Below are 14,455 nucleotides of genomic sequence, written 5' to 3' on the forward strand. Positions count from 1 at the left end.
CTCTGACACAAACAACTTTTGGGCTTAAAGACTCAAGGACCCCTTGTTTTTCTAAGACCAGGTCTTGACAGTGTAAATAAAGCTACTGTACATATCAAACACAAAGGTTTCAAACTGACAGAGTAGCAGTGACTCAGAAATTAGTTTAGCTTTTGTGCATTTATACAATTAATTAATTTTTAAAAAGTTGCATCTTGTATTTCTTATAATGCTCAGAATGCAAGAGGAGAAAATAAGAACCATAAACTTCAAGCTGCAATGCATAGAAAAGGAAGGATCTAAGATTGAATATGGATACAGAGTCTTTATTTTTGCCCAGCTCAAAGTGCCATGAAATTAGGAAATACTCTCTATCAAAACTGCTTACATTGGGGAGTCTTCAGAGCAAGGAAGGGGGAAAGCAAGGTGTCTCTCATAACCTGGTTCATTAGATCACTGAAAATGGGTCATATGTGATCAGTGCTAGAACTTTGGAATCAGAAGAACTGAGGAATGCAACTAACCATCTGTCCTTGAAACAAAGGTTGCACATATAGGCGCATATACAGTAAATGAATCCTTGATTGACTGTGATGAGTATGAACATTTTGTTATTTCTGGCTGATAGTTTAGTGAACATAAGGAATTAAAAGTTAACGGAAAGTGGTCAGGCATGACTGCAGAATTGGACACAGGAAAGGCAACTTTTGTTGTCAAGTTCACTGAGTGAAATAGGACTGTGTTCACTATTGAGTTAAGAAATGAATCAAAAAAGTGGAACTTCAGCATTGGTGTTGGTCTTTAGTTCTGTGCTGATCCTCGACATGAGACATGATCAGGTAAGAAAAGCTGTAGAGTTTCATGGTATCGATTTATATACATATAATAGAAATAAATAATTTAAAAATTTTTGTTTGCCATTTTGCATTTAACTCTTAACAAAGTAAACATTTACCACCGAGGATAAAGGATTTCAGTTGATGTGGCTGGGGTGATCACTCTGTACCTTTGTGTTCAGAATCCTATGACTGTAAAGATAAACATTTATTTCCAGATTAGACAGAATGATCTCACAGACCTGAACACAGAAGTGGTCTCACAGTTGTGAACACTGGCCAGTTTCTTGTCATTAATATTGCTTTTCACCTTACTAAACTGAATGAAGATGGATAACCAAATACTCAATTCTCAAGCATGTGGAACAGACACATATTAGTCAATGTCATTGAAGAGGTCTTAAAATCCATACCAGCTTTTAAATGAAGCATCTTGTTCTTAATCGAGAGTATTTTTTTCATTCTCTCAGATACGATGGGATAGTTCCACTGCCATCATCTTCCTGAGAATGAGACCAGCCTCTAAGTAAGCAAAACAAATTTGGGTAGGGAGAATTTTCAAAACCTTCCAATGAGCTGAGTGTGGTTGTACTTGCCTTTAGTTCCAGTACTAACGAGGCAGAGGAAGGCAGATCCAAGTGCCAGAACTACATTGAGACCCTGTCTCAAAAAAAAAAAAAAAAAGAAAACAAACAAACAACAATGTTCCCTGAGGATAATGAGTCCTCACTTGTCCTCTTCCAGACAGGTTATATCCTAAGTGATGGCATAGTTCCTATGTATGTGATCATTAGATGAAGCAACAAAAGCATAAATAAAGAACACTTTTCTAACAGTGTTCTGACAATATTCCAGTGAACTCACAACTCAGTCATCAGCTTTCACAAATATTGGAGGATGTTTTTTGGGGTCATGGTCAAGGACTGTTATTCTAATGGTTTCATGTATAGACACCAGCTCCTTGTACGTACATGCAAAAACAGCCTTAATCCAACTCTTTATTTTATATTATTTTATTTTTGGCTTTTTGAGACAGGGTTTCTCTGTAGCTTTAGGGCCTGTCCCAGAACTAGCTCTTATAGAACAGGCTGACCTCAAACTCACAGAGATCCACTTGCCTCTGCCTCCCAAGTGCTGGGATTAAAGGTGTATGCACCAATGCCTGGCCCATTTCTTTCTTTTTATCATCCTTCCTTCTTTTCTTCTTTCCTTCCTTTTTTCCTTCCTTCTTTCCTTTTTCCCTTCCTTCCTTTCTCTTTCTATCTTTAATCTTTTTTTTGTTCTTTTTGTTTGTGACATGTACTTTTTCAACTAATAAAGAAAAATCATAAATATATATTTCAAAGGAATTTTGCAAGTAAAGCATGACTTAAAGCACAGTATACAGAATAAAGTCAATGCTGTAAGATTCTCAAAGGTTTCATTTAAAATTTTTACCCCAAAACAGACCTCTGTTGCTTTGTTGATGGAAAAAGGCATAGTGATGCATTTTACAGATTAGAACACATTTTACTTCTTCTGGGCTGTTTTAGATGGAGTCCTACACCAACTACTATTGTAAAATTAGATGTTTTTATTAGTCTATATGATTTTGGGAATGTATTGTTGTCTTCCTTGGCACAGGTATGTGGAAGTCTCTCTCTCCCTCCCCCCACCCCGTGTGTGTGTGTGTGTGTGTGTGTGTATGTGTGACTCTCTTTTATGTCTTTGATTTTATTATTATTATTAATATTATTATTACAAATTTTCACCTCCTTCCCTCCTCCCATTTCCCTCCCCCTCCCCCCTTTCACCCTCCACCTCCCTCTCCAGTCCAAAGAGCAGTCAGGGTTCCCTGCCCTGTGTAAAGTACAAGGTCCTCCCCCCTCCCTCCAGGTCTAGGAAGGTGAACATCCAAACAGGCTAGGCTCCCACAAAGCCAGTACATGCCATAGAATCAAAACCCAGTGCCATTGTCCTTGGCTTCTCAGTCAGCCCTCCTTGTTTGCCACGTTCAGAGAGTCCAGTTTGATCACATGCTCCATCAGTCCCAGTCCAGCTGGCCTTGGTGAGTTCCCATTAGAACAGCCCCACCATAACAGTGGGTGGGTGCACCCCTCATGGTCCTGACTTCCTTGCTCATGTTCTCTCTCCTTGTGCTCCTCATTTGGAACTTGGTAGCTCAGTCCAGTGCTCCAATGTGGGTCTCTGTCTCTATCTCCATCCATCACCAGATGAAGGTTATATGGTGATATGCAAGATATTCATCAGTATGGCTATAGTATAGGGACAGTTCCTTAGCTGCTCAAGGAACAAGCTGGGGACATCTCCTTGGACACCTGAGAACCCCTCTAGAGTCCAGTCTTTTTCCAACCCTAAAATGGCTCCCTTAATTAAGATATATACTTCCCAGCTCCCATATCCACCCTTCCTCCATCCCAACCATCCCATTCCCCCAAGCTCTCCCCATCCTCCCCTTCTCACTTCTCTCTCCCCCTCTCCCCTTACCCCCACCCCACTCCCACCCCCAAGCTCTCAATTTTTGCCTGGCAACCTTGTCTACTTCCAATATCCAGGAGGATAATTACATGTTTTTCTTTGGGTTCACCTTCCTATTTAGCTTCTCAGATTCTCTCTTTTTTTAAATTAAATTTATTTATTTATTTAACTTCCTGACCACATTTTCCTCTTCTCCGAGTTGTGTCCTGCCACCTCCACTCTCCCCTCTCCCCTAATTTACTCCTCTGTTTATGTTCAGAATGGGGGAGTCCTCCTTTTGAAGACCTAATTTGTTTATAGTTAGGAAAACCTTTGAGAATGACTACCAGAATGCCAGATACATTCAATCAATGTGGGATGTGTTTTAGATCATTTTTTAATATTTCCTACAGAAAGATCATTTTAAGGCTAATTTTTTTATTACTACCTGATATGGAATCTTTTATTAGAGGACTCAGTTTTGAGGAACAACAAGTACCACTATACTAGTTTGTAAAATGGGTGTGATCCAGAACTTGAGGGTCCCTCATTGTAGATGGTGTTATTTAGGATGCCCTGTCAATCTCAGAACATTGTATTCATCACCATCTATCCACTTTGACATGTTGACTTAGATGTTTTTGCTTTCACTTGGGGCCCTGTTTTACTTTCTACAATGGATGAGTTTTTCACTCTTTAGGTTTCTTGTAAACTATCTTTTATTCAGTTACCAGAAATCAAGAAATTTCCAAAAAAATTTTCTTGCAATCTCAGAAAAAAAATTGGAAATTTCTTGATTTCTATGTCATACAATTTCTGACTCCTGTGGGTCAGTTTTGCTGCAGTAGAGACAGCTTTTTTCATCAATCTTGTTATCATTCTTACATCCTTTCTATAGTAACAGCTGCCTCAGAAAACTCTGGGATGTGCTTTCTCGATTTCCTCTTCCTATATCCCCACCTATTACTTTTTTTTCAATACGTACTATGTCCTCTATGGTCTTCTCCAGAATACCTTATCTCATCCATAACTGATAGTTTCTCTTGACTTCCTACGCAGTTTCTTCACCTTTATTCAAGATCTTTGTAGTACTTCTGTCATTGAGTTTGGGTTTTTAGATCTTCTCCTTATAGTTGCCTAGCTGCCTGTAGATTGTGCTATTCCACATGGTTCTGCTAGATATTTGATGCCAAATAAAGCTCAGAATCTTGTTCCTGCAGTGTATGATCCATGGTATGGAACTCCAGCACAGCAAAGTCTCCACAAGCATCCTTCTTGCTGTCAAACCATCAATGTTCCCATTGCTCATGGTGCTGCTTGGCCTCTGATGACCTTGGTACACACTCATCCTGCCAGCTAGTAGCTGGGAACAATTCATCAAGAACCATGAGATGATGGAATCTCCTGAGGCCTGAACTGGGATGTAGAATTCTAATCTGTCCTTATTTAATTAATTATGGGATGCCTTGGGGCATGTGTGGGTCTTCTGCAGGGCAAAGCCCACATGATTGTTATTGAAAAAGTAAACTCATCATGTGGCTTTTCTTAAAAGTGGCATTTCTGGGGTTATTTGAGATTTCTCCCTACTGTGTTGCCATGTCTGTTGGTGCTCTTGTTCAGATTTTTTAAGTGACCAGGTTGAGCTTTCATGGGTATATCTTCCCTATCATTTCTAGTAGATGCATTTTCACAGTAGACATCTGTTCCTCTGGCTGTTACTATCTTTTTGCTACTTCTACCACAATATTCCCTGGGCATTGAGTACAGAACTGATATTATAGATGAATCAGATGAGGCTTGGCACCACACAATCTCTTGTTTTCCAGATTTTAGTCAGCTGTATTTTTTTAAATGTTCTTTTTCTTTTGCAAAGAAAAGTTTCTTTGCTGATGGGTGAGAGCTATAGGCATGTATAGATATCTGAGGGCAGGAGAAAATAGTATTCCCCAGGAAAGAGTCCACAATTGATTACCTATTACCATATGGTGAAATCATGTACATACAAGTGACATTATATAAACTAAGCAAATATATATGCATATACATATATATCCAGAACCCATGAATATGAGAGGTGTGTTTATTGGAATACTTGGAAGGGGTTGAAGGAAAGAAAGAGACATTGTTGCAATTATATTTTAATTTCAAAAATTAAAGTTATGGAACTATACCATATAAAAATTCTTTGTTTAATAAAAATCAAATTTATATTGTAGCATGTGCCTCTCATCAAAATAAATGCTGAATATAATGTAGGAAAATTGTTTTAAAAGAGTGTGATTACTTGTGTATAGGAGTATGTTTTTTCCACTTAAGCAGATGTGACCCATTTCCCAAATTTGTAATAATATTCCAAGGTATTGCAAAGCCATTAGATCCTTTATTTATTCACAAGCATGCCAAAATTTGGTAATTTCAACCTTTCCCTCCATATTTGTTTGTTTCTATATTTTATCAGTTTACAAGTTAGCACATTTTCTTAATGCAGTTTCATACTTAGTGCTTTAATTGACCTCACCTCTCCACTTCTTCCATTTCTGTTCCCTCATCCCTGCTTATACTATCCCATCATTCCTTATTTCACTATCTAAACACATGTATTGTATCTCCCTCTGCACCCAAACCACAGAGCCTCTTTCAAGATTCCTGGACTCTGAACACACTCCCTTATAAACACACATTCCTACTGTATTAGAAACTATGAGAATGCATTTGGGACAGTGCAATCTGTCTTCACGAACAGTGAGTCCATCACTTAATAAGGTAGTTTCTATTTAAGCCATTCCCTAGGGTGTCCTACAGTGTCAATGCATGGAGAAGGGGAGACTGTAATTATCTCATAGTTCCTAAGGTCTCAACTCATCTCCCTGTTCTGTTTCAACTTTTTCAGATCCTAGGCTTCACTGCCATTCCTGTCCCAATTCTTGGTTTGACAGGTGACTGTCCCTTAGTTCTTGATTGACAGCAGACCAGTGTGAGTAGCAACATTGCCCTCCATGGGGCTGCATGGTTCAGGCTGGTGCTGAATCACAGCTACTTCTGTCTGCTTCTAAAAGGGACTCTCACACGAGTTAAGAATGGTTTTAACACACCTACTCTCACAGGAATGAGTATGTTGTCCTGAGAGTTTTCTCCCACAGTACTGCACTGATAGGCTGTCTAGCACATGCCTTCTTTCCCACCATTTCTACTCTAGACTAACAACTGGTGCATGATTATCTAAGACACAGTTTCAACAGAGACACAGTGGTTATTCCTTCATCGATATTGTTCTTCCCCTTTACATTTCTACTGGCATATTTTGCCTATTTTTATTTTAAAGTGTAGTCTCTAAGATTTTATCACAGTGGATGCCCCACCTCTCTAATACCCCTGACCCAAGTGTGTACATATGCTTGAAGGTATACATGCTGTCACTTTTCATGAGATCAGTGTCTTAGTTTAATATGATGGAGGTTATCACTTGAACCATAATTCAAAGGTGTTTTATGTTCTTAATCAATTTTTCTTACCCAAGACATTGGTGTGGTAGTGACCAAAACACCATTCAGCACCATCAAAGTTTGAATTTTGAGTCTATATTAAGTGACTTCCTGAAGAGAATCACCTCTCATTTAGCAGCCTGGAATGCATTTTGCAAGGAGCTTTTAAAGACAAAGACCCTGGAAAAACTCTAACCTGATTATCATTTGGCAGGGGAAAGTAAAGCAAAGAAGCAGTTTAATAGAAGCCAAAAACATGTAGTTAGCTGCGACATTTGGACCTCTAGCTTCTACAGTGGGATTGAGTACTTTCTCACAGAACTTTTGAAGAAAAGCAGTAAAGAAGGAGGATGTTCAGCTTCAAGTAAAACTAAAGACGGCTCTAGCTGAAAGAGATGGACGAACCTTTGCTCTATCACAAGACCATAGACATAGTCTAAATGGTGTTATAAATTTCTCATTACTTATCTGTAAATTTTAGAAAAGACATACATTAGGAATTTATATATTTAAGGTTATTGCTCTTTATTGAAGCTTTCTTCATTTCCACCATTTATGGAAAATATCACTGTTTTCTGGAATTGTGTTTGTATCGTCAGGCTGCCACTTTTCATTCTTTCCCACAAGCCAACACCACATCATCCCGAGTGCTGCAATATGTGCATTCTGGGGTATTTAGCAATCTCACAGTAACATAAATGGAAAGTAACTACTTCTGTCAGAATTTTGGGGGATGAGATCTTTTTATGTGATCTAGGCTAGCCTTGAACTCCTGGGCTCACAGGATTCTATGCTTCAACCTCTCGGTAACTCCAGGGATTAAAAGTGTGCTCCTCCACTCCAAGATACAATCATTTACTTTTGTATATTTTGATCAGAGAAATTGCATGGTGATAGTCTAAATTATATTGTGCTCATCACAAACTGGATTTCTAGAATATGGCCATCAGAATCATTTTCTTATCACAAACTACAACTGGAATTCTGGGAAATATCTCTATTATGTTCTACTATCTAGCCATTTACTGTAAAGAATGCACATTAAAGCCCACAGATTTGATTCTCATGAACCTAATGGCAACCAATGCTTTGATTATGCTCTCTGAAGGAGTGCCCAACACAATGTCAGCTTTTGGGTTAAAGCAGTTTTTGAATGATTTTGAATGCAGACTCCTAAAATACATACATAGACTTGGCAGGAGTGTGTCCATTGGAACCATCTGCCTCTTGAGTGTCTTCCAGGTTCTTTCCATTGGTCCCAGGAAATCCTATTGGAAGAATCATAAAGTCAAATTTTCAAAATATATTGGCTGCTCCATTGCCCTCCTCTGGGCCTTGCACATGTCAATAAGTTTCATTTTCTTTGTGAATAGATATATCAAAAAGAACAGCAAAAATATAACAAGAAAATGGGATTTTGGGTACTGCTCCATTGTAGGGCGCAGTGAAATCAGTGACTCACTCTATGTAGTATTGGTGGTGTGTTCTGAAGTCTTCTTTTCTGTGGTAATAGCCTGGTCCAGCAGTTCCATGATTGTCATTTTGTATAGACACAAGCAGAGGGTTCAACACATCCGCAGCTCTCATGGTTCCAGTAGAAACTCCCCTGAGTCCAGAGCAATCCAGAGCATCCTGGTCCTGGTGTCTACCTTTCTGGCTTTTTATTCTCTCTCTTCTATTTTAAGAGGCTGCATTGCTCTTTTGGATAATCACAGTTGGTGGCTGATGAACATCACTTGCCTCATTTCTCTGTGCTTTCCCTGTTTTGGACCATGTTTTCTTATAAGTCATTACTCCATTGTGTCCAGGCTTAATTTGGCCTGGATAAAAATTAAATCTCTCATTTTGTTTTAAGTACATCAACAATAGTTTTTTTGTGGTATCCAGTTGTTTACCAATCACCCTCAAATTTCAATAAAGAAAGTTAAGGAGGTAGCAATATGTCTTTCAAAGATTAACCACAATGAGTATTGCAGTTTTTTCAGCTGGTTTACTTATCAGCTTACATGAGCTGATTATATTGTGAGTCTTCAATTTACAGCATCTCCTTCTGTCCCTGATGATGTACAAAGAAACTAGTACACACATTGCCAATAAAACTTCCATTCTTGTGGCTTTCATCCTGTGAGAGTATCTTGACTACTTGGTGATTCCTTATATACCCAAGGATCCTACACTCTAGTTGCAAGAAAAACTGAATCCATGGCTGGTCATGAAATTCTGGATACCCTGATTCATCCACAACTGCTTCATCCTGTTCCAATACCAGAAAACTTCTTTAGTCATAAATTCTCAAACATCCTTCTTTCAGCTGATCCAGTGAAATTAGGGCTAGGAAATTCTGAACTTTGAGAAATATTCCTTGACAAATTCTGGGAAGAAGTAAAGTAAGCCCCAGAGTCACTTAGAAAAAATATTCATATCTCTTGTACTTTTATAACAATTAATTTATATCTCTTGTACTTTTATAACAATTAATTTATATCTCTTGTACCTTGTGTAAAAATCAATATTAAATGGATAATTATTTTGATGTGATCTTAAATTTTTCTTGCTTGTATATTATTGTGAATTTTGGTACTTATGTTCTTCAGGAAGCTTGGTCTGAAATATTTCAATCACAGTTTCACCTCCTTCTACTCCTGCCTGTAAGACATATGATGTCATTTTTGTTAACAGCTTATTAATACTCCATTGTGTATATTATCACTTTTTATTTATACATTTTTCTGTTGAAGGACATCTAGTTTATTTCCAGTTTCTAGCTATTACGAATAAAGCCAAAATGAACATGGTTAAGTAAGGATCCTTGTGGTATGATGGCATGTCCATTTGGTATATGCCCAAGAATAGTACAGGTGGGTTTTGAGTTAGACTGATTCCCAAATTTCTGAGTTTCTGTTTTGTGTGTGTGTGTGTGTTTTGTGTATTGCATGTGGAGTTTGTAAAAAAAATCTTTACCATATTGTACACTGCTGCTTTATCTGAATGACAGTGTCCTTTGCTGTACACAAGCTTCTCAGTTTCATAAGACTTATGTATTAATCGTTGATCTTAGTGCCTGTGATAATGTTATGTTCATTCAGTCTTTTCCTGTGCGAATGAGTTCAAAGTTATTCCCCATTTTCTGTTCTATCAGCTTCAGTGTATCTGGTTAATATGGAATTCTTTGATCCATTTAGTAATTGGTTTTCTACAGAGTGATAATTTTGATTCTATTTGAATTCTTCTGCCTCCTGCCATCAGGTTTGAGCAGCAACATTTATTGATTAGGCTTTATTTTTTCCATGGTATATTTCTGGCTTCTTGACCAAAAATCAGGTGTCCAAAAGTAAGGATTTTTGGATAGGTCTTCGGGTTTATTCCATTGATCAATGTGTTTGCTTTAGTGTCATGACCACCCCATATTTATTACTATAGCTCTGTAAAATGTCTTGAAGTTGGGAATAGGCATTCCTTCAGAAGTTCTTTTATTGTTTGGGATTGTTTTAGTATTCCTGAATCTTTTGTACTTCCATATGAAGCTGAAAATTGACCTTTCAAGGTATGTTAATGTATTTCACTTGATTTTTTAGAGATACCCCAAGATATTTTATATTATTTTAGCTATTGCAAAAGATGTTTTCTCTTATTTCTTTCTCAGTCTGTTTTTTTCCTTTGTATACAAGTTGGCTATTGCTTTGTGATTTATTTATGTATTCTATTATATTGTTGAATATCTTTATCAGTTGTAGGAGTATTTCTGTGGAATTCTTGGGGTCACTTTTGTATTTTATCTTATTACATGTAAATAATGGTGCTTTGATTTGTTTTCCTTTCTAATTTGTATCATCTAGATATCTCCCATAATCTTATTGACTAGCAAAGACATTAAATACACTATTGAATATCTAAACAGAGTGTGGACAAACTTGTTTTGTTTTCATATTTCAGATGAAGTGCTTTGAGTATTTCTACATTTAAGTTGATGTTGACTTATAGCTTGCACTAAAGTGCTTTATTATACTAAAGCACATCTCCCTATTCTCTCCAGGATTTTACCATGAAGGAATGCTTTACTTCATCAAAAAGACTAGGTAAATGATTTACATAGTACTATAACTCCTAAGGAAATGAAAGCAGTAATTAAAAGTTTCCCAACTCAAAAAAAAGGGCCAGATGGTTTCAATGTCAAAAAGACTTAAGACCAATACTACACAATTTTTTCCACAGTATAGAAACAGACGGAACATTGCCAAACTATTTTTATGAGGTTACAGTTACCCTGATACCCAAACCACACAAAGGTTCAATAAAGAAGGAGAATTACAGACCAATCTCCCTCATGAATATTGATGCAAAAATACTCAATAAAATACTGGCAAACTGAATCTAAGAACAAATCAAAAATCATCTACAAAACCAAATGGTGTTGGTACACTCCTTTAATCTTTGCATTCAGAAGCAAAAGCAGGCACATCTTTGTGAGCTTGATGCCAGCCTGGTCTACAGAGCTAATTCCAGAATAACTAGGTTGTTAAACAGAGAAACCTTGTATCAAAAAACAAACCAAAAAAAAATCATCCATCATGATCAAGTAGGCTTCATCCCAGAGATGTGGAGATGGTTCAACATACAAAAGTCTGTTAATGTAATCCACCATATAAACAAACTGAAAGAAAATAAAATGCGTGATCATCTCACTGGATACAGGAAAAGTCTTCAACAAAATCCAACATCCCTTCAGGATAAAGGTCTTGGAGAGGTCAGGGAGACAAGGAATAAACCCAAACATAATAAAAGCAAGGCACAGGAAGCCAACAGCCAACACCAAATTAACTGTAAAAAAATCTCAAAGCAATTCCACTAAAATCAGAAAGAAGATAAGGCTGTCCACTATCCTCATATCTATTCAGTATAGTACTTAAGGTTCCAGCTAGAGCAACAAGAAAACCAAAAGAGATCATGGGGATACATATTGGAAAGGAAGAAGTCAAACTTTGGCAATTTGTAAAAGATATGATAGAATACATAAATGACCCCAAAAATTCTTTCAGGGAACTCCTACAGCTAATAAACACTTTCAGTAATGTGGCAGGATTAACTCAGATTGTGATCTTCATCGATGGTAGATTAGGAGTAAGCAGGGCTCTTAATGCTTCCAGCAAAACCAGCAGTGAAACACAAATCAAAACAAAGAGTCAGTTGAACAGTTTCAGAGAACAGGTGTGAGTAGAGTGCAGCTATCAATGGAGACCAGACACAGCAAACAGTAAATTCTGCAATCACAGTTACTTTAACAGCTGCAAGATATTCCCATAGTTAGGACCCAAGGCTTGTAAGCAAGACTGACCATCTTCACTGAATACCTCCAATTATGTTAATTTTCTAGGGTTTGTATAGACTTTCTCATTAGTGCCACAACTGGGAAACAATGTCAAACCACAAGTATTTTTTAGGAGACAGTTTATATTTGAGTCATATAAAAAAAAAGAAAATTTGTTCTGAGAGTATATAGTAGACATGAGGATAGAGGAAAAGTGGGCACATGTTATCTTTTTGAGCTGAAGAGGACAGAAGGTAGAAGTGAATGTGATTTGGTTAAAAATAATATGAAGAAAATGATTAAGGGCCCTAGAGTCATTGGTCATGCATAAAGAATATACATTAGGATCATGGAGGAGTTGAAGATGCCTAAAGGTTGAGTGCCATAGTATTTGGGAATGTGATAGAGAGGATTGAGGGGATATGGAAAGATATTTGATCTGGAAAAAGGCTCAGCACAAGAGAATGGAAGACAGAAATGATGACTAATTGGGTGATGTTTAAGAAGATCACTGGTGGTGTGGTGATGGAGGTGGGTCATCTTTCTATCTGTTGTTTCATTGGTTAAGTAATAAAGAAACTGCCTTGGCCCCTTTAATAGGACAGAAAATTAGGTGGGTGGAGTAAACAGATAGAATGCTGGGAGAAAGAAGCCAAGAAAAGGAGTCGCCATGATTCTCCCACTCCAGACAGACGCAGGTTAAGATCCTCCCTGGTAAGCCAGCTCGTGGTACTACACAGAATATTAGAAATGGGTTAGATCAATATGTAAGAGCTAGCCAATAAGAGGTCGGAACTAATGGGCCAGGCAGTGTTTAAAAGAATACAGTTTCTGTGTAATTATTTTGGGGCATAAGCCATGCGGGCGGCCAGGTGCCTGGGACGCAGCCCTGCCGCTTTTATTACAACAGAGTGGCACCCAACGTGCTAATGAACTCCACGTAAAACCTGAGAGGGCTTAAAAGGGACACAGAGAGAGAATTTAAGACAGCTTTTTGCTGCTACGTCCATATTCCCAAATATTGTTTATAAATGTTCTTTTTTACATTTAAAGGGGGAGATGATATAGGTATGAATAATTTGCATTGCTATAGATTTTAAGGTCAATTTTGTTATAGGTATATGTATTTCTGACCTTGATTAAAGGTATTGTGATTGTATAGTTCATTTAAAAATGTAATGTATAATTAAGAAATATAGATTAATGGATAATCATCAATAGTCAAGCTTGTAATCATATTAGTTAGATTTTCTAGATATATAGAGATATATTTCAGCTAGATAGGCATTCTTCATATCTTTCAAAGACTGCAGAATATGGCATTTAATGTTTTAATAACTTAGGGCTTTTCATGATAATGAGACACGTCTGCTCCTGGCAGCACCAATCTACTTCAAGAGGACGATGGGCATCGAAGAGGCTCCTTATGGAGTTTGATAGCCATTTGGGCAAGAAACTACTCTTGCCTGGACTAATGCATAAACTGGACACAGAGAACCCACAGAGAGAGGACTGCTGAACTTGCCTAAAGGTGAGATGGTCTTTCGGGGTTCCTGACTCATAAAAGAGTCTACAAGACATTCTGCAGGACACAGCAAAAAGTGACTGAACTGTCTTTGGAATTTCCTGCTTCATGGAAATGTCTGCTGAATACTATGGCCTGAAGGCTAAAGATGGATGCCCCAACGGTACAAAAGAACTTTGGGTGACTATCCAGGCAGCGAGATGACTCTGTCATTTCTAGAGTTTTGGATCTCTTGTTTGCTTAGGTAATATTATATCCTTCTGGAGTCTTTGATGGAGTTGAAGAATGGTTAGTTATAGTTATAGTTTTCCTTAGTTATGATAAAAGATAAAATAGATATAAATATTGTAACTATAATTCTTGCTTGATAACTGTTTTGCTATATGTAATCTTACTATGTTAAAGTGAAAGCCTTTCTTTTTTGTTTAAACAGAAAAAGGGGAAATGATGGAGGTGGGTCATCTTTCTATCTGTTGTTTCATTGGTTAAGTAATAAAGAAACTGCCTTGGCCCCTTTAATAGGACAGAAAATTAGGTGGGTGGAGTAAACAGATAGAATGCTGGGAGAAAGAAGCCAAGAAAAGGAGTCGCCATGATTCTCCCACTCCAGACAGACGCAGGTTAAGATCCTCCCTGGTAAGCCAGCTCGTGGTACTACACAGAATATTAGAAATGGGTTAGATCAATATGTAAGAGCTAGCCAATAAGAGGTCGGAACTAATGGGCCAGGCAGTGTTTAAAAGAATACAGTTTCTGTGTAATTATTTTGGGGCATAAGCCATGCGGGCGGCCAGGTGCCTGGGACGCAGCCCCGCCGCACATATTACTACAGTGTGGTTTATTTTATTTATTTATTTTTTTTATTCTTTTT

General features: G+C 37.6%; 1 pseudogene; it reads left to right on the forward strand.

Moving 5' to 3' along the window:
• Positions 1 to 803: 803 nt before the first annotated feature.
• On the forward strand, positions 804 to 8,608 carry LOC130868357 (vomeronasal type-1 receptor 4-like; annotated as a pseudogene).
• The last annotated feature ends 5,847 nt before the right edge of the window (positions 8,609 to 14,455 follow it).

The sequence above is a fragment of the Chionomys nivalis genome, chromosome 2, assembly GCF_950005125.1.
Source record: "Chionomys nivalis chromosome 2, mChiNiv1.1, whole genome shotgun sequence".
NCBI classification, from domain to species: Eukaryota; Metazoa; Chordata; class Mammalia; order Rodentia; family Cricetidae; genus Chionomys; species Chionomys nivalis.